Source organism: Sinocyclocheilus rhinocerous, unplaced genomic scaffold (genome assembly GCF_001515625.1).
Source record: "Sinocyclocheilus rhinocerous isolate Xijiao unplaced genomic scaffold, SAMN03320098_v1.1 scaffold2274, whole genome shotgun sequence".
Classification (NCBI taxonomy): Eukaryota; Metazoa; Chordata; class Actinopteri; order Cypriniformes; family Cyprinidae; genus Sinocyclocheilus; species Sinocyclocheilus rhinocerous.
The window spans coordinates 74,516-100,324 of record NW_015636081.1 but is presented as its reverse complement, the minus strand read 5'-3'; the positions used below and the strand labels follow the sequence as shown (position 1 = coordinate 100,324).

The 25,809-nt window shown below is 39.8% G+C and overlaps 1 pseudogene; it reads right to left on the bottom strand.

The window, feature by feature from the left end:
• Positions 1-16,356, bottom strand: part of LOC107747672 (Down syndrome cell adhesion molecule homolog) — a 157,292-nt pseudogene extending 140,936 nt beyond the window's left edge.
• Between the last annotated feature and the right edge of the window lie 9,453 nt (positions 16,357-25,809).

Sequence of the window (25,809 nt, the reverse complement as noted above, 5' to 3'; positions counted from 1 at the left end):
TCATTAAATTATAATAAATAAATAAATAATTTCTTAGACAAAAAAAAAAGCCAGAAAAAGTCAAAGTCATGTGGTGCAACCAACATACAGATAAATGCAAAAAAATATTTTTTTATACATTCGATACTATTGACCATGAGATTTTACTCTCACGGCTTGAGAAGGTGGTGGGAATCCATGGTATAGCGTTTACATGTTTTAAGTCCTTTCTTTCAAACAGATATTTTTCTGTAAATGTTGGTCAAGATTATTCAAAACCTGTTTCTTTACTTAGTGGGGTTCCACAGGGGTCCATTCTCGACCCAATTTTGTTTTCTTTGTATATGTTACCCCTTGGATCAATTTTTCATTAGCATGGAATCTCGTTTCACTTCTATGTAGATGATGTCAAGTGTATCTTCCTCTGCAAAAGAATAGTAAAAAGCAAATAGAATCTTTGCTGGACTGTTTACAAGAAATTAAACTATGGCTGTCCTTAAATTTTTTTTAATCTGAATGAAGAGAAAACTGAAGTTGTGTGGATTGGAGCTCCAAATAATTTATCTGATTTGGGCAGTTTAGCCCCTTTTTGTAAGTCAGTAGTGTGAAATTTAGGAGTTCTTTTTGATAGTGATCTCAAGTTTGAAAAACAGATTTATTCTGTGGTTAGGTCCTGTTTTTATCACTTGAGATTAATAGCCAAGGTGAAACCATTTTTGTCCATGCGTGATTTGGAAAAAGTCATTCATGCCTTTGTATTCACAAGGTTAGATTACTGCAACTCATTATATGTTGGCATTAATAAATCATTGCTTAACCGCTTACAACTGGTCCAAAATGCTGCAGCGAGGATTTTGACAGGTTCTTGTAAGAGAGATCATATTACTCCTGTTCTGAGTTCTTTACAATGGTTACCGTTCCCTTACAGAATTAATTTTAAAATTTTGTTTTTTTTGTCTATAAATCATTGCATAGTGGGGCTCCATTGTACTCCATTGTACCTGCTGATTGAGAAATAACAAAATGGTCTCTAAGGTCAGCTGACCAGCTGGCTTTGATGATTCCTAGAACTAAACGGCGAAGTGAAAATCAAGCTTTTCTAGCGATAGCTCCGAAACTCTGGAATGAATTATCGTTTTCTCTCAGATCAGCTCCCACATTAACCCCCAGTTTCACAGACAAGGCTTAAGACTAGTCCCAGACTAAAATGCATGTTTGAGCTGTCTCAACTGAAAATATCTTGCTCTGACATTTCTTAAAATATGTCAGTGTGGTTGTTCTGTGTCAAGATGCACACCTGTAAAGTTTTCTTCTAAGGCATTTTTGTAAAAGTTGCTTAAATATCTTAATTTAACTAAGGTCTAGTCCTGGCTTAAGCTAAGCCCCCGTTTGTGAGTGTTTTTAAACACAAGCTTAAGTAATACTTCCTGCATTAGCATTTAATGGGGTATAGACATTTCTCTGTATATTGAAATTGGGGAGTTTATTTCACTGTAATTTTATTGTGGTTTTAGAGTTGTGTTTTATGTTTGAGTCTGTTTTATTGTGCGTTTACATATTGTACAACACTTTGGTCAATGGTCGGTTGTGTGAAAGAGTTCAATAAATGAAAGAAAGAAAGAAAATTAATTAATTAATTAATTACAAAAAAAAAACTTGAAAGAGAAACTGGACTTTCATGACTGCAGGTGAAAGTCAGTAAGTCAAATAAAGGTCGAATATGGTCAAATAAATACAACCATGACTTTTTTTTATTATTATTGACAAGGCTAGGCTAGTTTAGGTTGTAAAATTTCATGTGGTTCAATTTCCAAGACGGACGTTAATGCTATGTATGAATATTCACAAATTTTGTTTAAAAAACAAATACAAATATAGCTGCTAGCAGCGATGGCAGGGTTACAGTAATGAACAGGTTACTCTAGAACATCAAGAATGTGAAACAGACAAACACAGAAAAATACATAATACATAAATTTTGATCTAGCATCCTCAGCGTCTTGAGATCTTGTCTGTCTGAGTTTGGTGGCAATCGGATGAAAAGTTTGATGCATGCGTTTTTCACAAAACCCTGAATAACTCAATTTATAGTCAATGTGTAAGAAAAATAAGTATCAGTATTAGGGGCAGTCGTGGCCTAGAGAGTCGGACCCAAATGTCGCAGGTTCGAGTCTCAGTACCAGCAGGGATTGTCGTGGGGGGGAGTGAATGTACAGCGCTCTCTTCCACCCTCAATACCACGACTGAGGTGAGACCCTTGAGCAAGACACCGAACTCCCAACTGCTCCCCGGGCACCGCAGCAAAAAATGGCGGTAAAAAAATGTACTGATTATTACACTACATGACATTAAACTGAAACTTTTTTTTCTTTTTTTCTTTTCTTTTTTTTTTTAAAACGTTTTTCAAAACCATATGAAACCATAATACAAAAAGTAATTTCTTGGAATGTCTTTCACATACAAAGAGTACATAAGAACTTGGTATGTGTTTTAAACTTGACATTTAAAAGATTTTAAATGACTAATGACAATGACAAATGAAACATTATTTTAATTTATGACATCTCAGATTAAGAGACGTGTTTGCTCTGAAATGGTAGCCTTTTTAAAGGTTCTCTCTCTCTTTCTCTCTCTCTCTCTCTCTCTCTCTCTCTCTCTTTACAAATTAAGCAGACAAAATTCAGTCCAAAAGCTGAAGTCACATCAAATCGTTGGTAGGGCACCACATCTGAACAAGAAAACAGCACTTTAGTACTCAACAACCCGAGGAAAAATTCATAATTGTCATAATTTTTCATGAAATGAACCATAAAGACAAAAAGTGACACTGTTTAATGTATTGTGTGCATTCATAATTAACCAAGGTTTTTCTCTCTTTGGGTACAGCTTTGGAAGAAAAACCGCACTCTATTCAATATTAAACTGCTCTCTCTCATCTGAAGGGCTGTGTGTCAAATACATCTACCCTTCCTTTTCTTTGGGCTGAGAGAGTGATTGGGATGGCAGTTGACTCTAATGCACTGGCCTTGCTTTGCCTGTAGGCCTTTAATGTCATGTCACCTGAGGCGTGGGTTGCACCTGATGGAAAGTGGCTAACACCAAGCCAAGGTGACTTTAGTAGGACATTTCAGAAACACGCACACAACTTTCATGATTTTTTTCCCCACATAATTAGCTGCGCATGTGTGTACAAACTCGTACTCAAATTGAGATGTTCAAATATTGATTTAATTTCACATGCAAGGTTTACCAATGGGTTTGGAAGTACCGTTTGATGTTTCATTCAGTTTTTCTGTCCTAGAAAACAAGTAAGCATCAAAAGCTGCTACTAAAATGACACAGAGTTTAGTATACCGCACAGAAAAAAAAAAAGGCCAGGTCACATTCCATCCCAAAATTAAAAAAGAAATGCAGTAGAATAAATATTAGCATAATATATAAGTACGTACAATTAGTTTGTGTATTAATGGTGGTGATTTTAGATTAACTATTGCTGAATATTACCTTGTTACGCCAGAAGATGTCAACAACTGTGTGTGTTTCTGAGCGAGTCATTGAATTATTCACTCAACTAAACCACTGATTATTTCAAGAACAAAACACAACTATGGTGTACAGCTGTGCTGATATTTGGAATAACAGCACTTTTGCTAGTGTAAATTAGCTAAATCAGAATTAGCTTTTACTTACATTACAGTATTTATTTTTGCATTACAGCAATCAGAATTTTGGCGGTGGAGGATTTCCTTAATTATAGTTTTGGGAAATGAGCTCAGTTTTAGATTCTGTTCTGTGCTTCATACGCATATTGTTACAGGACAAAGTAGAAATAGGAATCAAGGAATCTAAGAGATTTTTTTTTCTTCGCTATACTGACAGTATGCTAAAAGTGCTGGCTTTGAGAGCACCAGGAGATGAGCTTTATGCCAGAGGCAAAGACTGCCAGTCAGAATCTAGAGGCCTCAAAGAGAATATCCACTCATTGTTTAAACCCAAATTCACTGAAGTTTTCAGTGAACGGAAATGTCCACACTCACAGTGTTTTACTTCAGGCACTAGGGCTGTAATATTTTTTTTTTTTTTTTTTTAGAAATCCCTTAGGGTTAGGGTACAAAAGTCACTGACCATAAATATTTATTACTGGTGATGAAATCATGAATGTTTAATTATTTTTTACAAATATATTTCAGAATTAGTTTGTAATAATATTAGAATTATTAAAGAATATATAACTGTTTTATAGTAGTAGTAGTAGTAGTAGTAATAATAATAATAATTTTCATAGTAGAGTATTTGTAACAAAATGTGGGTAACACTTTATTTCGATAGTCCACTTTAGACATTCTATTAACAGTAAGTAACTTTGCAACTACATGTCAACTAGCAGTTAGTAGAGTATTAGTAGACTGTCTGCTTAATATCTTCTAACACTTTCTTTGTCAACTTATTCTACTAACCCTAAACCTACCCTAACAGTCTACTCTGAGAGTTAGTAGACATGTAGTTGCAAATTAATGAAAATTAGTTGACATGTAGTTGACATGTAGTTACAAAGTTACTTATAGTTAATAGAATGTCTAAAGTGGACTATCGAAATAAAGTGTAACCAAAATGTGCAGTCACTGTAAAGATAGCAGCCACAACAAATTAATACGGGTGTGTTTTAGTTTACCAGGTATTGTGGACGACACAAAGCAATCACAATCACACTGTTAGCTTTTTTAATTGTATTGTAAAAAAGCAAGCACAAATTACACAAAAAGCAGCAGCCTTTGCAGCACACTCAGAGTCCGGATTCGCTAATTTGTTTTCATTTACTCCTTTAAGTGGACTATATTAGTGGCATAATGTAGGGAATAGTGAATGAGGACATTGAGGACAATTTCGGATATAGTTCTATTCTCCATCTGCATCTGTCACCAAAATAAAAAAAAATGTGTTCCTCATATTTCAGTTTTGATGGTTTGCTTTGAGGAGTACTTGTCATATGATTCAAAAAATACATTTAAAAACATGTAGTGTTGAAAAATCTGATTCATTCTAGCAATGAATCTAGCGGTTCATCCTAAATGGACCTCGCTCTCTCAAAACATTCGAAAGTCTGGTTCATTCTAATGAATCGGTTTGTCCAAAACAGCACTCTCTCTATAGCGTTTCAAAAGTCTGATTTGTTCCAGAGAACAAATGCTTTCATAAGCAGCTCTCTTTCTCTCATATGTAGCGTTAGGAAATCATTAGTGAATCAGATGACCCTTTCTCTCCTACGCAGGGTTGAAATGGGAGAAACCCTTGTTCATTTATTCAAAAACCCTGGCATAGCTGTTTTTGTGCCATAAAACTTTTGCCTTGTTTATGGATCTAACATATTTAGCTACTTCTTAGTAGCTAGTAGTTTAGCTAACTACTACAAAGAGCTATTCTATAGTTTAACTACTTTAAATTATGATTAGGTGGCTTGGAAAGCTACAGTGCAGTGGTAGCTTCAGCAACACTACTTAGTACGGATCCGATAAATTAAATGGCAGTTCCTAAAAAGTTACTGGCAAACTTGAGAGTAACTCCGTTTACAACACCAATGCCAGTTTTAATCACATTCGAAGATTGCGAAATAAATCATTAAAGCATAAGAATCCATAAGATGGAAAAAAAGGAACAATTATGCATTTATTTAAAGAACATAACAAGCAGAACACTAGTCACTGACTCAAATTTAGGGTGACTAGTCAATCACACACAACAGCATTTATCATCTTCAACGGTCTAATCAGCCATACCAAAGTGTTTTCAGGTCCACTGATGCATTTGATCTGAGCAAAGGTGCGATCAATGCTGATGAGGCGAACGCTAATACCACAAATAAACGAACAAATCAGTACCATTCCAACTTGCCAATAACCAAGTTTTGTGATTTTGATTATTTACTAACTACTTTCCATGAAACACCTATTCAAAAATCTTAATTTGTTACACAATGTTGCACATATTATGCTCAACGCACACTACAAGACAATGGACTTTCACCCTGTGTGCATGTAAAGACTCATAGTTTGGTGTTGTTGATGATATTTTACGCAAGGTAGGTCAGTTAAGACCTTAGCTTTTTTCCACACTGCAATACCCACAGTCTACAGTCCAGCGACCATGCAACGCTCCACATACATGCTATGCTCTATGCTTAAAACTTCACAGATAGGGAGTAATTTCTGTCTGAGCCAATGTTGAGCTGCTGGTTTTGCCAGGTCTGGTGAGCATGGACAGCACTGTGTGTCCTGTCTGTGCTGAATAGGATCATAGGATATCTGTTTCACAATGACAGGCTCTGCCAGGGGCTTGGGGTAATTAAGGCTGCACTCAGCACACCGCCTGGGGGGCTTTGGGTTTGTGGGGCAGAAAGGGGAGATGGGATGAGACAAGGTGCCGAATGGAGCGGCTGGGGACGGGCGACGTGGACCCAGGACAAGGTAGAGGCGAGCGGGACAGGGTTTTTGCCACTGTGAGTATGCACTTCTCTCCTACAACCCCCACAGGCTTTAGCACTCGCAGCACTTGCCAAATGACTGTCTCCCAATTTGCTTTCATGAATATTAAGCAGGACATGACAGACGAGAAAAGGCCTGCCGTCTGCTCGCCTGTGATATGTGCAGACAGATCGGCTCTCTGATGTCTGCGAAGGGTAAAGCACGCCGAGTGTGGCCCTGCGGTGTGCCTCTGATTCCCGTTGTCATGTTTTAAACGAGCGAACGTGAGCGGCTCGTTAAGAGCCAACTTGGCAGCAGGCTGAGATCGGAAAACGAAAGCGCTGTTGACTTTAATGTCTGAGTTTGCCCAGCTGATGGCACAAACAAGGTTGTTAGTCGGGCAATTTCAATCTAAGCACTTCCATATTCAAAAACCGCTAAATCTATTAAGGCAAGTCACTTAGCCAAGTAAAGCAAGATAATATTTATCAATGATAGTGTCAGGTAGGATCTGCAGCTGAAGGCTACTGACTGGCATCGACTTAATTCCTTAAGTAATTAAGAGTTATCAAATTAATTTAACCTACACACTACAATACACACCGAATTCATTTCTAGCCATTCTTAGCGCACGAACAAAAGACAAACACAACTGCTTTAACACATTTGAATTCATTCTAATAAGCACTACATATCAAGAAGCTTAAACAATTAGCTAACACCACATTTCAACACTTTAGATTTTACAACTAGTCTCAAGTTGTGTTCGGATGGATTTAACTGATGAATGAGAACTGATGCTTGGAAGAGGAGTTAAAAAAAAACAGACGTGATGGCGGACACTTCCCGTATTGACACTTGCACAGTGTTTGCCTACTTTATAACAGATGAAGTGGATTAGATGCAATATTTGTCAAAGAAAACCACAGATGTTTTCATTTAGCAACAGTTTTCATTCAATGCTTTATGTACTGCTTAATACAGCACCTGTATATACAAGAATAAAGTTCAGCCCATACAACTTAAATGCCAATAAAGCGGGTTCTATATTTTTTATTATTTCTATTTTCATAAACATGGCACAATATAGCATTAAGATTACATGAGAAGTTTTTACTGTTCTAAAATATAGATTTGTAAGCATGAGTGGTAATGAAGACATCTGAATAAACACAATATACACGTCATTGTCTCTGATGAATCCAGGCAATGAACAAACAGTGTGTCGTCATCAGAGCTTGTACGGCCACTTTGAAGAAACTCTCAAATAGCTTTCACGGTACTTTGATGACATACGTCAAAGAGACATGACGTCGGTGCCGTCTCATGTCGAATAGATTCCAAATGCATCGCTTCAGTCAGATAACAATCGGTCTGCGCAGTGTCTCATAAAGTCAAATACACATTCAGCCTCAGATGGCACAGCCAGGTCCATTCACCAACCACATGGTACACAAAACATCTTGCTAGCTCCAGTCTGATTGGCAGGCTTTTTATTATGTTTGAGGCACTTGTCACAAGTACCAGTATTTTGGTTCCCAAAAAGAATCTGATTTTTTGTAAAAATATTACATCTGATGGGGTCTTATATCAGATATCAAATGACCAGCAGAGCTTCAAAGACCACATTGCAATGACAGTGCAGTCACCCAGGTTTGCATTGCAAACCATCAGGAAAATCAGGTCCTTCCATTTCCCAACTGAGCATGCGGCATTTACTCCTTGTCCAGGAACCCATTGTCATTTATAGCTGGACAATTTCAATGTTCTTTCGGTTGGACCTCCAGCATGTGCCATCAAACCTCTACAAATGAAACAGAACATAGCAGCACAATTGGTCTTTCATGAGCCGAAGACAGCCCACATTACATCTCTCTTCACTCGCTACCGGTTGCTGCTTGCATCAAGTTCAAAACATTGATCCTTACAGAACAGCCATGGGCCCTCTTACCTCCACTAACGCTTACAAATCTACATCGAAGCCTGCGGACAGTGAGTGAGTACCTCATGGTACCATCACTGAAAGACAAATAATTTTCCCCAACATTTGTGAACACCGCCACATCATTATTTAAATTCATTTGTTTAACAACAGTCTATTACTGTGGTGTAATCGGTGGTAAAACACAGTCAGAAATAGGCAATTCTTGGTCAGCATACCAAGTATAATGATAATAGTAGTTATATCACATGACTACTTATATATAAACACAATGGTACATTAAAAAACCATAGTATGTCAGAAAAAAAAAAACATGGTATTGTCATAGTATATACCATGTTACGGTGTAATCGGTGGTAAAACACAGTCAGAAATAGGCAATTCTTGGTCAGCATACCAAGTATAATGATAATAGTAGTTATATCACATGACTACTTATATATAAACACAATGGTACATTAAAAAACCATAGTATGTCAGAAAAAAAAAACATGGTATTGTCATAGTATATACCATGTTACTATGCTTTTCTGTACCAATGATTAATCGAATTCTCTAAATCTTAGTTGTACTGTATCTAGTTGATTTTAGCTGATTAGCTTGATATTAGCTCTATTTAAGTTTAAGTAAAATCTTATGAAAATGTGTCTAATCAATAAAATCTGACTTCTAATCTTGGCGCTTCCTAAATAAGAGTCTGTTATTGGACAGCGGCAGAGGGAATAAAAATTAGGAGATACAAAAGCTCTTCAGTGGGAATTCAAAACTCCTCTGTCAACATACAAAGAAGCCTCTATCCAATGGCTCAAAGGAAAGACTATGAGACCGGTGTCTAGAGAGGCCATCCTGCCTTGTTGGTTCATAATGATGTAGAGCATCTTTACAAACAAGCATCCTGCCTTCATTAGAACCAGCGAGAGGTTCAACAAGAACCCTCATTGTGGTCAGCGCAACTCCGGATAGTAGCTTTTTTCCCCTCCTTGGCACGTAAAACTGTTCTGGGTTCAGTAAAAGACTTCCTCTGTGTTGTCTTTATCATGGTGCAGGTGTCTATTTCAATAGCATCTGTACACATCCGTCTATTTGAGCTTGCAAAGGCTAATGCCCAGCTCGGTTAGCTGTGTGCGCTAGTCAACTTGCGACACAACGATGCCAAACATCACAGTCCACATCCCAGTACACCTGGTCATTGCTGAGGTCCTATATAAAACAATATTTCATTATCTCTACAACACAACAAAAAGGCTATATAGTGATTAATGACAACTTTGTAAATACATTAGCATCTGTGCTAAAATGCTAATTTGCTAAGATTTGGATTCTACCAGATTCAGTTTGACTCAAATTCAGTAAATCATTCAGAAAGTTTAGTATTGTTGTCATACGCCTTAATAAATTCCATGTTTAATATTCTAAGTGGCGTTCTGTTATCTTGTTGGAAATAAAAATGTATGTAAGTTACATACTTACTGTAAGAACGTCTTAACACTTGACAGTCCAATCAAATAATTAATCAATACAATTATGTTAAAAGTATTGGTTAATGCTACTTATTTTTATTCATCACACTTTAAAGAGAAGGTCAAGCTAAACACTGCATTATGGGATAGAGTGTCAGCATGGTCTGTTGCATATTTCACATTGTAGCAAATGTAGTACATTGTTACTTTGCAGAGAATACATACCAGCTACAGCAGAAAAAGTACGAGTAGTATGGTATTCTGAATATAGCCAATATGTTGTAGCAACAAATAATGACTTAAAAGTGACTAGGGTAATTTATACATAGCAACAGACCATAGGGAATGTTAACCTTGTAACATTAACTTGCTTTGCAACTTATCATGTCACTGATCAGAAAATAGCTTTAATACAGAAAACATCTTGTTTAAATGTTTGGATTTTGTCAGAGCCATGGCATAGCATGATTCCAGATTGGCTCATTGATTGCATCACAAGACAGTATTAGGCTTTTTACTATTACGAAATGACTAAGAAATCGAGCTTAAGCTGTCACCATGAAGTGCATATTTTTGCAATTAAAAAATACTTGGACGATGACATCAAGCACAATTTCCCACAAATTCACATTATCATAATGCAATCAATTCGTCTTCTTCTTCTTCTTCTTCTACGTATTTGCAATATGTATATATATATATACATATATTATTTTTCTTCTTTTTCAAGGTAATTTTAAGGTCATATGACCTTTTTTTATCTAAATGGATTTATGATCTGTAGGCTACAGCACTGTAGTGTTTTCTGAAAGGGAGGACACAGGACACAGTAAACCCCTCCCAAGCCCTCTTCTCTGCAGAGTGTTTCTCTTCCCATTTCAGGTTGTCACGTTTTTTTTTTTTCATCTGTTCTAGCAAGGTGACAGGAGACCGCTGCTCCACACAACCAGCCAGCCAACTGAGCAGACACAAATATATTCAGAGCATTTAGTACCCTGGATTAATCGAATTATAATTTAATCATCTGATCAAACAGCAATTAGCATAATCACTTGTGGGGAACAGCTGATAGAGGAGAGAGAGCAACACATAATAAACCTCAGGCAACTGCCGCTCTAATGAGACATTTAACTGCTAAAACACACATCAAAAAGCAACATCTTCATGCTTTCTGGAGCTGATTATATGCTGTTATGAACTGAAGGACAGTAATGCGTTTCAAATGCAGTGATTTAACAGGGAAATCATGTCAAAAGGTGCAATAAATTATTTTAAAAACAAAAATCGATGTCTATCCATTGCGCAAACTGAGAAAAATAATTGTGACATAAAAATGTATAATAAATATGTAATAACAATATGCATGCTAATGGTAGTTTCTTCCACCATAACATGATTACCATAAAACTGTCATCAAAAAATTATTAAAATGATTAAAGAACCGAAAGTTTCTTACACTGTTTACTTTATTATAATTTTACAGCAGTAACAATGGTATTTTGTCAGAAACTTTTGTTATAATGGTAAAATCTTGTACAAGGACATGTGAAAACCATACTGATCCTGGACTTGTCTTGCTAATATTGATACAGCTGATATGGTTGATACCATATTTGCAGTGCAGCGACGGAGATACTACAGGTATAATTTAATTCTCTAAAGATAATACGACATGAATAGTGTTGAAATGAACAAGAACAAGACAGTATCATGGCTGGGTCAAATGCATGTCCACATCCTGTATCAAATGCACATGTGCACACATATATACAGTACATACAACGAAAAGCAGACATCTGGTAACAGTGACAGTGCTCTGAAAGGGGGCAGATAAAAATACCAAACACCAACTTGGTCTTACATCTTACAGTCTATGCCATGTTTAAAAATATATCACAAAATTGAGAAAGCAAGCTCTGGTCATTTGTCACCCTGTCACTATCTCCCACCTAGGTCAGAGATACCTCAGCCTACATACCTCTCTCTGGGTCTCATTATTAAAAATAACAAGTCAGGGGTGCAGGGAAAGCGCATGAATAGAGAGATGCACACTATAGACAAAAGTCATATGGTGCCATCATACAGAAGGCATTGATGACAGACAGATCCATTTTGGTTGATCGATATTAGGCAGATGTCATTATTACATAACCCTTGTCCATTAGAAAAAGGAATCAGCTATTTCACATTTTTGTCACAGAAAAAAAATATTTTAAATACAATCTTATGTGATATAACCCTTATAATTGTATGATTTATATTGCTTTTAAAGTCTCTTGGAGAGCATTTGAGCATTTTGAGAGTGTAAGCTAGGTGTTGATCAAAACAGAAATTTGATATTGAAAAGAGATAATTATTTAATATTTTTTTTCAAGAAGTCAATATTATATTTTCACTGTAGAAGCAAGAAAAAATACTTAAGTGACAGAAATGTTCTTGACTTTTACAGCTTTCTTTGCTTTTTCTGACATTAAGGTTATAGGTGAGAAACCTGCATTTTGCAGTCACCTATACATGTGATGAATAATTCATAACATTTAAATAAAACAGAAACCTCGATGGTTATCTTAAATGTGCATGAATTTGAAACAAAATATAGTTTTAATTACTGTACGTAAATGTATCTATATCAGCCTAAATAAAAATAGATAGGCATTATTCTAATAATACAAAATAATTTAATAATTTAATTCATTGTAAATGAAACAACAGTTTATACCTAGTGAATAAAACTAGTATCATAATGTGACAGGACTACTATTACTCCATGTTGTCCTCAAAATGACCTCTAAACATATTTGTCCTCTAAAGAACTGACTATGACACAGCCTTTCTCAGTCAACAAATTCTAACATTTTTCTATCCTCTATATCAATACAGATCTAGATTTTAATAGAAATGTCCTATTGCATTTAATGGGGGGATTGTATTGACATCAACAACACTTCAAATTACAATCCTTCATTCATACTAAAGTGATAAAAAAATGTCTACAGTCCTTAAGTAAATACATAAAAAACGGTGTAATCTAATATTATCCAAAGACAACCGGTGAAATCAGTGGCTAACATTAAAGTCAGTGGGTGGTTTGACTCATTCAAAGTCTCGTCTTGGTGAAAATATCCTGTTTAACCACTGAAGCAGAAGCATCTATTGCATGAACTGCATTAGTAAACAACTGAACAAAATGAGCAAAAATAAAAATAAATATATATATATAATATTGTGTATATTGCGGTTGCGGTGGTGGTGGTGGGGGGGAGTGTTAAGGACGCCAACTCAGAATCTTTAAATAGGTAAAAGAGGATTGCAGGGCACAAGTCTTACAGGACTGTCTAACAAACTTGAACAGATGGGCCTCTAATCAGCAAACTGCCTTAATTGCTCCCAATAGATTAACTCCCACCAAACACACAGTTCCACACAGTCAAATTTACTCAAATCACTCCTTGCATTTCTCCTTAGACTCTTGAAGAAATCCCAGTTAAACATGAAATAGAGTCATTATTCTGACTCATATCGTTCTGATTAGTTTGTATAATTCTATTAGCATAACAGTTACTGCCCAGACTGTATAATCCCAATAACAACAGCATGTTTTAATACAGGATTGACACGGCTGAGATTATAATCCGTTGTGCCTCCTGTATGTGTTTTCGTGGACAACAAGTGACGGATTATAATTTTCAAGAAACAGATCTGAGGCACTTACATTGCTCATCCCAAGCAGCTTTTTGTATTTGCTATTTTCTGTTTTGCTGTAAATCAGGCATTCCCTTTCTTACTGATATTCTGTTATTAGATGTCTATAGAAATTCAATATATTACAGCGATATAGCATCTGCATTTCGTGCACAAGCAACAGTTGTGGTGTATCTTTTTACTTACAGAAAAAAAAAATCAATATCTGTTAGACAATGCTGCACATGCGACTAAAAATACCATATTAAAATGTTATAAATATATATATTTTTTTAAATCCTAAATTATTTAAAGTCTTAATAGGATTTTTTAACTAATTTTGATGCTGTGATTATTGATAAAAAACGCTGTCCCTTAATAAAATAACAATAGATAAATACTAAACAACCTGCATTCAAACCAATAAGATACATCTTCAATATATGCCCTTTTATTGGACGTCAGGGGTCATTCATGCACACAACGGCCTTATTTGATATGCGACTATGGCTCTAATAATAGATGTTTCCATAGTGACAGGCCAAGCAGCATGTGATAAACCTTCCAGACTAGAGGCTCGAATTTTCTAGAATACAATTTTTTTTCTGAGATGAGAAAGTGGCCACTTATAATTGGAAGGTTGTTTATTCTTAGATCATACGAAAGGACACAGAACAAATCTTACTTAGTTATATGCATAACTTTTCCACAATTAATAAATTAGCATATTAAGATGTCAACAGCTAATTTAAAATGAAGAGTTACATTTTTAAAGACTGCACACTCATCACATATGTGCTTGATTTTATAAGAATACATGAATGGCAAAAAAAATTAATACAAATAGCTAAAGAGCAGGAAAGCTAGCGAGCGTCTCATTTCACCGTCTGCTCTGTTGGGCGATGGTGACTGATGAGTTCTTATTGCTCTTTTATGAGTTTCAGCTGAGGCAGGGTGGCGCAATTTCAATTCAAAGTTATTACAAAATACATCTCAATATTTTTTATTTCATATTTGCCCGAAGTGAGAAATGCCTCGGAGAGCTTTGCGTTTCGAGCTCAAACAGCAAGAGTAGGGGGGTGTTTATCTCCCTCCTCTGAAGAGGAGGATTATTTCTGTTGTTTTCTGAGGGTGAGCTTTCTTAACATCCTCGCCGCTTCAAAATTACTGCCATTCAAAGCTTCACGTTGAGGACTCGTGCCAGCGTTTGCCCAATAGCAATTTTACATCAAATCCTCAAACCATTTTTTTTTTTTTTTTTCAAGCACGGGTCTCTGTTCCTTTCTTTGCAACCTTCCCTTGACAATGTCTGTCTGTCTGCAATTTTTCGAAGAGATAAATCTATTTTCCCATCTCACTTCATTCTGTGTTTTCCCTCCATGGCTCCCTCCTTACGTACACACCCTTCCATTTTGCACCTACTGACCATCTCTCCAGTTTAGCCCAATCACACCTTTTTACACTGGTGCGAAGGTGCAGTATTAAAAACAGGTAGGAAAGATAGAAAAATCATGCTTAAGGCACAATTGGCCTTATAAAATATAAAGACGGCTTTAAATTTCTCGCTGCACACACATGCATACACGCAGGCGCAGTCCCTTAAGTACACACACACACACACACACATACGCACAGTTATTAAGGCGTTGTGTAGTATTTTTCAGCTACTGCCCTGCATTTGTCTTATGGACCTTTATATATATATATATATATATATATATAATTGTTTTTGTTTTTTTTCTTAAGGATTTGTACACCACTGGTTTTTATATGTTTCATATAGAAAAAAAATGTCTCACATTAGATTAGAAAGACTAAGTAACAATATAATAGATTTTGTAAATGCAGCTGTATGATTTGTGTTTTATGGCCTATGTTTTATCATATGAAAATGATTAAATTACATAAAGGAAATGACTATTCCTCTTTTTTTTTACTGCTGTCCACCCACTTTGAGGCTCAAGTGCACAACAGGGACATGTTACAAAAATAACTGGATGAAATAACTTAATTTGATGTGCCCATCTTAAATATCCAGTGTTAATTATCTGCCAGCAAATGACTGTGCTTATACAATAAACCAATTAAATGCAATGCCTCCGTTTATTTAAAATCTCCTTTAAAAATACAGCCTTTATCAATTAAACAAATTCTTGCCGTCCATAATTAAATTAAATTAAACTAAGTTGATTTACAACAGTTATACGGAAAGGGGAGGGCGCAGCACACAAAACCAATATTAAATACGTCAGTCATTGTGGATAAAAAGAAAAAAAAAGCGATCTTTAAAATAGACTGTGCAACGTTGAAAACGAAGCGAGCATGGATGAGTAGCTTCTACAACACTCAGTGTGATAAACAAGAGGTCACATTCATTAACATCTCCTCATGCGTAAAACAACCGACAAGAAACCTGTGCAATACCTGCCGGAGGCCCCTGTGTGTGCACAGGAATCATCATATGGAGCTTTTGCAGTACGCAATGCTTATATAGTGCTGGCATCATCAAGGCCATAATGTGACTAATAAGGTGGTTTTACAAATAATTAGAGGAATGAAAGTCTCCCAGCCTAGGTGACCACCCGTGACACTATTCAAAATCTCGAAATAAATTGGCATACATTACACCCTTTACAGAATGTCCTGATGAGAGTAAATGAAGTTTGAAATTATAGAAGAAGAAAAAAAATCAACACTAACCATTCAGGATGCTCTGGAGAAAGAGAAATGCCAATATCCACATGCCCCGCTGCGTTCAATCCCCAAGCTAGATTTTCCTCTTTTCACTCCGCACACTTTGTCCACTGCTTTTTCCTGATCCCCCACTCAGAATGCCAACGGTAAGGTTAAAACAAAAGCCAGTCCAGATGTCCTGTGCCAGTGACTTGAGCGGATCTCCACCGTGCGTATTATGTGTGCGCTTTTGCGCCCGGTCGTTGCGCATGAAGGATGTGCGGGTGTTCTAGTGTGATTGTCTTGGTTAAAGCTCGGATGCGTTCCGGATGCTGCTGTGCTTCAGGGGGGATGCTGGATGCAGGTGCGATGCTGATTCAGGAGCGTCTTTCAACAGAGCAGGTGGTGATGCGGCGGAGAAAGAAAACTTTCAAAGCAAAAGCAACGGTGCCGTTCAAGTGTGTCATTTAAACCAAGGGGAACCAAGTATTTTGGAAAAAAAGGGAAGAAAGGGAACTAAACAGGGGAGAATAAATCATAGGTGTTTACTCAGAAATGGGAATGGAAAGAAAGTCCGGAGAAGCTGAAGCGGCAGGAACAAAGGTGAGATCCCAGAGTCAGACCATCTTCTTGAGCTCCTCTCGCCGTCCAGCAGGCTGCAAGCAGGCGCATCTTCCTCCTGCGTGGCGCTTTAATCGCATTGGTTCGTGTGCTGCTAACCCTCTCTGCCTCAGAGCATTAGAAAATAACCCTCTCTCTCTCTCCCCTGCCTCCACAGCCCGGCTCGCTGCTCACTGCCTTAAAGGAGCCGAGACACTCCTCTGAAGGCTGAAGGATGAGGAGGACACACCTATTTCAGGTGCGCACTTAGTATGGAAGACGAAAAAAAGTCCCGCGCGCTGTCTTATCTCGCGAATCTTTACTAGCAAGGTGTCAAAGACCTTCTCCAAGCATTTTCGGCTTTGTTCAAATTAAACTTCTCAACCAAATTGTTCTTTTATCGTGTATTAGTTCATACGTTTTAGGTTTAAGGAGCATTCCGAGTCCACAGAATAAACTTTTATTAGATTTACACATTCAAAATGTACAGTCTTCCTCTTCTGGAAAATATGTATAACTTACCTTTTTATTCAGAGGAGTATAGCATACAAAGTTCTGTCTGATAAAATTTTCTATAAATTCTGATTGTACCATTAGCTAATGCTGCAGATCTTGGTTTGGTTTACTTATGTTGTGGGAGAAAATCGTCTTTGGTCTCAGGTCTCAGTTCACACTACATTATTTATAGTCATCAGTATGTTTTTTTTTTTTTTTTTTATTGATTGATTTTTTTATAATTATTTTTATTCATAGAAATTAAATCAGTTGAACTGTTGTGTTTGACATGGCTCATATAAGTGTAAGCATGCTCATAATGACTGTAAAAGAAACTTACCTCAGTTCAAACAATATAGCATAAAACATGACATCACTCATTTATTAAATACCATGTCTGAAAGATCAAATCTTTCTAATTGTGGAAATGTCACAGCATAATTTTGTAAAAAAGTGCAGGGGCAAAGAGAATTTCAGAAGAAAAAAAATGAACGTTTTATTTATTTATTTTTTTTTTTTTTTCTTTCGAAATTTGGCCTGTGAATCAGTACCTGTACAATTGTTTTCTAACAGACTAATAAAAGCCTGTATACCTTGGCTGAAAAACAGTGTAAGTATGGTATAACACCTCACCCCTGCATCCTTCTGTTAGCAACATATATGTAACAACAAATCTCTATTACGAAGAGAGTCTCTTGTGAGATACCAATTATGTAAGCTTAACGGTTTGTATGCATGTGAAAGTGCAATTTCCTGGTCTGGTGTCCCTGATGTTATATGCATGACTGGATAGTCTTTTCAATGTGTTCTATGGCTGTATATCAAGAAGCGGATATATGCAACTACTGAACCCTGGGGCTTAGTTGATGTAACATTGGCCATCTTTTATACCTGCCATTAACATGCATTTAGATACCTCTCTCCTGTAAGATACCTTGATCCTGTGTAAATGGCATAACAAAACACTGTTTTATTCTGTACTTTGCAAAAGAACAGGTAAAGAAGGTCTCATTTCTTTTGGCTTTGAATAATTTTTGTCGATCATTTTTATTTAAAAATAACTGGATAAACATAATTATACAGTTCTTCTTCTACAATCAGTATTTTACTGACATTTAATTACAACAAGATATGACTTGAATGATTTTTCTCCTTCTGTAGGATACAGTGAAGGAAACAGCTTCCTTTATGTGAAATACTTTTATGATAAGCGCATCTGGATAACTTACTGTGTGTACATTATGTTATGATAACATAAATCAGGGTACAGTATATCCTCAATATACATGAAGGTAACATTCAATCACAATGCAAGCAATGACGAGTGCAACAAGTGCAAATAGTGATAGATGCAAAACTGTAGGATATTCGATAAACTGTAAGTGTAAATAGTAGTCAGATTCTATTTGCACTTTTAGATGCTATATATTATATTCATATTTTATATTTATTATATCTATTAATAAGTCATGCAAACAAATTAATAAGTCGTAGGAACTAATTTTTTATTTGTGGCCATGGTATACTGCATATATTTTTCCTGCATGTCATGTGTGTAACGGGGCTGACGAGACGTGAGACGTGCGGATCCATGTGCAAGCTTTATTTAAAGCAGAGAGGTCAGAAACACAGGCAGGGTCGAACAATGGCAAACAAGAAGTCCATGGACAGGATTCGTGACAATGTGCTGGGCTCTGTAGATATGCAATGGGTAATAGGAGATTAATTGGACCAGAAAACAGTTCAAACTCAAATAGGCTGCGTCAAAAGCTAAATCCACTATCCTTACTCTCCACACCACTGCTTCTGTTACAAAAAAATTGCATTGAATATTAATTACAAAATGTTAGCAACTTGTCCATGTTAATTAGCCAGTATGACATTTACCAGATATTACACTTATTTTCAGTGTAACGCATTTTCATATTAACGATAGTGTTTAAGGATGTAAACAATACATATGCTGTGTTCGGCAGGATTAGATGAATCCACTCTTTCCAAACTTTAGGACACCATTTATAATTATTTTAGAAACATTAAGCATATTATGTGTTCATTTCTTACTCAACACACAGTTCCTGACCTAAAATTCACCAAATCCAGATCCCTAATCACTCTCAATGATGGAATCAATGATGTCTAGATTTCAGATTTTGTGTTGGATCATATAGTAAAGAATTGTAATAAAAAAAATTAAAATCAAATATTTACACCAAAAATAGTACCCTGGCTTCTGTTTCAGATTTTAGTATTGTGGGCTACTTTCTCACACATCACAGTATTCCACTACTCTGTCATAATCAACCTTTTCACCGTACACATACACGAGTTGACAGTTGGTAAGTCAGTCCTGGTGAGAGCGGCCCCTTTGTTTTGACAACTCCACTGAGGTCTAGTGTTCCCTTACAACCAAACACACACCGGTCTATCATTGGGCAAATGTCAGCCTGCTGACTTCTAGACATCCTGCAGAGGATCAGGTTCCCCTTTCACTACATTGCCCATTAGCCAGGAATAGATCCGTCTAGAGCAACGCCATATGATCTCTTTTGTTACCTTAAACAATAGAGGCGATAAAGACATGATGCACGTGTGGAGAACCAAATATAACAACATGTAAAGTTATCCACTGGCTGTATCATCACTAATGCACCATTTAAAAATAAATGCCCGTTAGAGCCGGAATTCACCTTACAGACTGCTCAGCTCAGAATCTCAGCTCAGCTCAATCTCCAATATTAATCAAATAACGCTTAATAATCTTAAAATATCATAATATTATACATTATTATATATGTGAAAAATGACTAATTAAAATGGAAATCACTTGAATGTGAAACAGAGGCCTGACATTAGCTCTTGCTATATTACACAAATGCTATTGAGGGAAGAACTGGGATGATGTAACATCAGTTAACTTAATTCACAACACACTCACTGTGGCAATATCAGATATGTGCAAGCACAATTCAGCCCTGTACTTCCCCACAAACTAACAGTCTAACTGATACTGTCTAACACACTTTGTTAAGCAAGTTAAATAAAAAGCATGCATAATTTTGAACATTTATCGCTCCTCCAAAAGTAACATATCGTTTAAGTATGTTACCCTCGTTCCCTTAAGGAGGGAATGGAGACCTTATATCGACACTGACATTAGGGGTCTCACTTGGGAGCCCCAATCACCTCTGAGCATTACAAGAAATGGCCAATGACAATTGGCGAGTGGAATTTGCATCCCAAGCCACTATTCATACATACAAGTTGGCAGCATGCATCTACTCATTCAGGTTTGTGCTGAGGAGCCAAGAAGCATCCCGGCATTCAGCGCAGTTCACGGTTGTGGCATGAGAGATGTAACATCTCCGTTCCCTCCTTCAGGGAACGAGGGTTACATACGTAATCGAGACGTTCCCTATCAGTCAGTCATTATCGACGTTACGTCGACACTGAAGTTAGGGGTCCTGATGGAAAGCGCCACAACCAGAACTGTGTTACGAAAATTGAAGGTGCAGGTGCTGACAAGCAAGCGTGTTAGAACAGATGGACCTCAATCCATAACCTACCTAATGCCTTATAAGCCAGATCATTTATCAAATACACGGACATACCAGGGAAGCCGAAAAAAAATTTGTTCCGACACTCTCACAATTCTAGATTTCAGCAACCGTTTGGATGCAGAGACACATCTGAATAGGAATGTGAACACTAAGACTGGTTACAGCACTGTCTTGACCCGAGTTCGGGAGAACACAACAGGAACTGACAGTCAACAAATTGTCTAGGGAAGGCACAGGTTTACCAAAGGAAACCATATCATGGAAAAAAAACATACAGGATTACCAAGGGAATCTCATGTATGGAACCAAGTCCAGTAAAAGGGGGTGACTAATGGCATACAACCCAAATACTGGATGTGACAACAGACTCCTCCGCTGAATGCCACAGGGTGTTGGAGGAATCGACCAGGATTCACCAGATGGGAATGTACTGGAAGAAGATAAGCACACGTATCCTAACCAGAGGAATGGCACCGCAAGCAAGACACAGAGGCAGGCCTCCCACAAATTACCTGTTCATACCCAACACATGGCTCCACTTGCTCCACCTGGAGATTATAGAACCTCGCAAAGGTATTAGGTGTCGCCCAGCCCTCAGCTCTGCAGATGTCTGCTAGGGAGGCACCATGTGACACTCAGAGTGGAATAAGCTCTCACCTCCAGGGGGCATGGCTTGCCTTGTGCCTGGTACGCCAAGGCGATGACATCCACTAGCCAGTGGGCCAACCTCTGTTTGGAGACAGCCTTCTCCTTCTGCTGTCCTCCAAAGCAAACAAAGAGCTGCTCAGAGCTTCTGAAGCTCTGGGTGCATTCCACGTAAATGCACAAAGCGCGAACAGGACACAGCAACACAACGGGTGGATCTGCCTCCTCCAAGGTGCAGCGCTTGTAAGTTCACCACATGGTCCTGGAAGAGAGTGGTCGGAACTTTGGGCACATAACCGGGCCTGGGCCTCATGATAACGTTAGAATTAGCCGGCCCAAACTCAAGGCACGATTCATTGATCAAAAATGCCTGCAGGTCCCCAACCCTGTATGATGTATGTGAGCGCGACCAAGTGGGAACGAGGCGTTATCTGGGAGTATTTAATCTCCTTGCGCCTCTCCCTGGATCCTGCGGAGAGATAGCAAGGGAAGCATGAGGAAGCAGAGCATCCTGCAACCACAACCTCTTGAGTGGCGATACACTGTGTCGAGACTGACAGTAAGGAAGCAGAGCGTCGCTCACAGACAGATCTCGACACATGAGACCCAGAGATGAAGGAAATTGCTCTTTTACTAAGAATGTGGGTTCCGCTGACCGAGGGGTGAGCGACTGAACAGGCATCAATGGTGGTGAATGCCCCCAGCCCAGTCCCAGATGTTAGTGGCCCCAAAAGAGCAACCCCTTCCATCTTCCATCAGGGTGTCAAGAAAGCGGACTTTGTCGGTGTCCCGCATCTCAGCCAGGTTCAGCCAGAGATGGCACTCCTGGACTACCATGGTAGACATCACCTGCCTAAAGGGACCGCGCCGGGACTTTCGCTGCCCAGAGGGCAAAGTCAGTCGCTGTACACAGCTCCTGCATCAACCCCGGGTTAGAACTAACCTCGTGCAGTTTTTTAAGTGCTTTGGCCTGGTGAGTCACGTCCGGAGCCCAGATACCAATTGTCCAGCCTTGAGTGTTTAGGGGATAGAGGCGAATTCACCTCCAGCCCAATACTCTTGGCGGCCTGAAGGAGCATGGCTGTCAATTCTGCTTCCGACTGTGCAGCCGCTGAAGTCGGGGGCTGCTCAGCAGAGTCTTCAGCATTGGAAAAAAATAGCCCCTCCTCTGATGCTGCGATAGACACCTTATCCTCCCCAGGGGCCCCGAATGAGACACTGGGTCCACCGCGGGATGAACCAGTGCATCATCTTGGAGCTCGACGGTGCTATGCTGTGAGGAGCAGGACTTCCATGGGGGCTGGCCCGGCAGAACATTCTTGAGCGTAATCCTCAGGTCTCCCTTGTCCCTTACTAATGCGGCCCCGAGATCTTTACGACCAGAGGAACCGGACTGGGTAGAGCATGAGGGAAGCCTCATAATAAATGAGAGCCACGACCTCAGCATAGCCATGGACATAAACTCGCAGTGTGGGCATGAACCATCCACAAAAGCCGTCTCAGCATGCTTGCGGAACAGACACATGAGAAAGCTATCGTGTCCATCGTCAGAGGTAAGGAAACTACCACACCCAAAAGTTCACGGTCAGAAAGACATCTCGAAAGACACTCTCGATCGTGCAAGCTGTTGGAAATTGCTATTTTAGGCTGGAGTGCCCAAGGGTGGATCACAGCACTTATCTATGCTAATAAGAGGCAAACACACCTCTGAATGCACTGTTTTCTGACATAACCGTGAATCTCCTGCAGTGAAGGCTTCTTCGTTTCTTGAAGAGAGAGTAAAAGCGATCACGAAGCGATCGGCTCCAAAGCAAAAATCTGAATGAGTTGATGCACGCCGCCATATTATATGTGGCTTCGCATGCAAATTCTACTCGCCAATTGCCACTGGCCATTTCTTGTCATGCTCAGAGGCAATTGGGGCTCCCAAGTGAGACCCCTAACATCAGTGTCGATGTAATGCCGAACGTGACTGACTGGTGGAAACGTCTCGGTTACATATGTGACCCTCGTTCCCTGAAGGAGGGAACGGAGACATCACATCGGATGACCGACGAATTGGGAGACCAGAGATACCAATCCACTTCGAGTGTAACCAAATGAGCCAATGAGCATTGGCGTGCGGAATTCGCATCTGACTGCCACACCCCGCAGCGCGGGTATAAGAGGCAGCAGGTGCACCGCATTCATTTATGCTTTTGCTGAGGAGCCGAGCCAGTGACCCGGCAGCTCAGCGGTGGTAAAGCAACTGTGGCGACGGCACGTGATGTCTCCATTCCCTCCTTCAGGGAACGAGGGTCACATACGTAACCGAGACGTTCCCTTTCAGTTGGTCACTCTAAATGTCACATCGGATGACCGATGAATTGGGATCCCTACCAACCGCCACAGGTGCTGCCCCTCCAGCTCTACACAGAGAAGGTCGACTACTGCTGTTCCTCGAGCAACCCAGCAGTAGGACTTGGATAACACTGGGAAAGCTTGCCCTTCCAATTGGAAGGGGCACGCTGTGGAGTCACCTCCTCCCAGAAGGGGTTAAGTGACATTTACTCATGTGGACTAACCCCACAGGGCCCTATTGCACATGGAAGTCTCTGAGATGGCTCAGGGCTACATCATTTTGAGACGGCAGAACGCAGTCTGCCAGGGGAAACACGGCCCTAGTAAGTGTACTGTGTAATACACATATGAGATCCCAACAGGGTCACTCATATGGGCACTAACCTCACACCAGATTTCAAGAATTCATTAGCTGAAATGCCGGGCTCCGGACGCTCCGCCACATCTGGCTGCCGGAGTGCTGGAGGACTCAACAGGGTTTGCCCGGTCCAGGAACACTCTGGAGAATTAGGTGTTAAGGACGCCGCAAGCCAACTCTGAGCCGGGCCTCTCAGTGGGCGTGGAGGGCAGAAGCCGCCTCCCCACAAGCTCTGTAAGCACTGCCAGTTAAGCCTGACGAATACTTACAGGCCCGTGAGGGGAGACACGGGTCACCCCGCAGAGTGGTAGCGGCTCTTGGACACAGTTGCATGGCAGTGATGGACATCTAGTCGTCAGAGGGAGCACCGAGGGATACGAGTGGTGCACTCTGTCTTTCAGAGGGCCCAGCACGTTCTGTCGGAAACTCCACCGGCTGCGGAGTGCTTGAGGGGTGAGGAACTCCCCTTGGGGAAGCCCTCACCATGATCCTCAAATCACCTCCGACTCCACCGGATGCAGCGCTGCCCCGGGCACTGGATCGCAGCAGAGGCAGAGGGACTCCGAGATGGTCATGTCCCCACAAGAAGAACATGCACCATCCATGAACGCATGGCGACGGGACGTGACGTCTCCATTCCCTCCTTCAGGGAACGAGGGTCACATACGTAACCGAGACGTTCCCTTTCAGTTGGTCACTCTAAATGTCACATCGGATGACCGATGAATTGGGATCCCTACCAACCGCCACAGGTGCTGCCCCTCCAGCTCTACACAGAGAAGGTCGACTACTGCTGTTCCTCGAGCAACCCAGCAGTAGGACTTGGATAACACTGGGAAAGCTTGCCCTTCCAATTGGAAGGGGCACGCTGTGGAGTCACCTCCTCCCAGAAGGGGTTAAGTGACATTTACTCATGTGGACTAACCCCACAGGGCCCTATTGCACATGGAAGTCTCTGAGATGGCTCAGGGCTACATCATTTTGAGACGGCAGAACGCAGTCTGCCAGGGGAAACACGGCCCTAGTAAGTGTACTGTGTAATACACATATGAGATCCCAACAGGGTCACTCATATGGGCACTAACCTCACACCAGATTTCAAGAATTCATTAGCTGAAATGCCGGGCTCCGGACGCTCCGCCACATCTGGCTGCCGGAGTGCTGGAGGACTCAACAGGGTTTGCCCGGTCCAGGAACACTCTGGAGAATTAGGTGTTAAGGACGCCGCAAGCCAACTCTGAGCCGGGCCTCTCAGTGCCACTACCCATTTGAGGTGAGAACACAGGAGGAAACCTGTTTGAGACGTAGGCTATAGAACCTAGCGAACATGTTAGGAGTCAACCCGCCCACACCCCTAGTGGAGTGAGCACGCAGCCTGAGCGGGCAGGGCACACCTTGTGCTTCATTGGCCAAGGTGATGGCATCCACTATCCTGTGGGCCATTCTCTGCTTGGAGACAGCCTTCCCCTTCTGCTGTCCTCTGTAACAGACAAAGAGCTGCTCTGAGGTCCTAAAGTTCTATCCACGTACTGTTGCAATGCAACAGGACAGAGCAAAGCTAGGGCTGGGTCTGCCTTCTCCAGGGCAGCGCTTGCAGGTTCACTACCTGGTCCCTGAA